Genomic DNA, 1,214 nt, shown 5'->3' with positions numbered 1-1,214 from the left:
TTGTCCGAAGCCTGATGGAGTACTGCTCTCCCCTCTGGGCTGGTGCTCCTGCCTCCCACCTTTCTCGGCTTCACGCCTGTCGAAACCCAGGGCATTCAGCATCATCGGCATCTCCCCGCAATGAAGCTGGAGTCTTTGGGCCCTCTCAGCCTCCAATCACCGCAGGTTGGTCGGTGGTCTTTCTGTCTTCTACCGTCTCCCTCTCCAGCCTTGCTCCCCCCCCTGCTGCTCCTCTGCGATTTGTCCCCACCACATTTCTGCAGGGCGCTCAAGGTCCGCCAACATTCACCTTCTGGGTAAAACTACACAAAATCACGAATCACTGCTCATCTCTCACTCTTTCATTCCTCTTTTTTTCCCGCCTCTTGGAATAAACTCCCTCACTCTATTCTTTCCCATTCTTCCCTCCAGGCTTTCAAAACAGCTGTTCACCACCACCTCTTATCTTCCTCCATCCAAATCCTCGATCTTTTCTACCCCCGATAAACCACCCAAGCCCACTTCCTTCAATTCCCCTGCTTTCCTTCCTGAAAGTCCCTGTAATGTCCATCTTCTCTTTCCCATGTTCCCCGTCCCATCCCTCTCCCTTCCACAGATCTCCTCATGTGTCTGTTCCTCACTGTTTTGTCCTTCCCACTCCCACCCCTCTTGTCTCATGCCACCTTGCTGTGTGTTTGCTCTCATACGAGCCCCAACAAGGAATACAAAAAAAAAAAAAAAAAAAAAAAAAAAAAAAAAAAAAAAAAAAAAAGAGAGAAAGAGAGAAAGAGAGAAAGAGAGAAAGAGAGAAAGAGAGAAAGAGAGAAAGAGAGAAAGAGAGAAAGAGAGAAAGAGAGAAAGAGAGAAAGAGAGAAAGAGAGAAAGAGAGAAGAGAGAAAGAGAGAAAGAGAGAAAGAGAGAAAGAGAGAAAGAGAGAAAGAGAGAAAGAGAGAAAGAGAGAAAGAGAGAAAGAGAGAAAGAGAGAAAGAGAGAAAGAGAGAAAGAGAGAAAGAGAGAAAGAGAGAAAGAGAGAAAGAGAGAAAGAGAGAAAGAGAGAAAAAGAGAAAGAGAGAAAGAGAGAAAGAGAGAAAGAGAGAAAGAGAGAAAGAGAGAAACAGAGAAAGAGAGAAAGAGAGAAAGAGAGAAAGAGAGAAAGAGAGAAAGAGAGAAAGAGAGAAAGAGAGAAAGAGAGAAAGAGAGAAAGAGAGAAAGAGAGAAAGAGAGAAAGAGAGAAA

Source organism: Eptatretus burgeri, chromosome 14 (genome assembly GCF_056783735.1).
Source record: "Eptatretus burgeri isolate ZD-2024b chromosome 14, Ebu_testis_v1, whole genome shotgun sequence".
Taxonomy (NCBI): Eukaryota; Metazoa; Chordata; class Myxini; order Myxiniformes; family Myxinidae; genus Eptatretus; species Eptatretus burgeri.
This window is presented reverse-complemented; position numbering follows the sequence as displayed.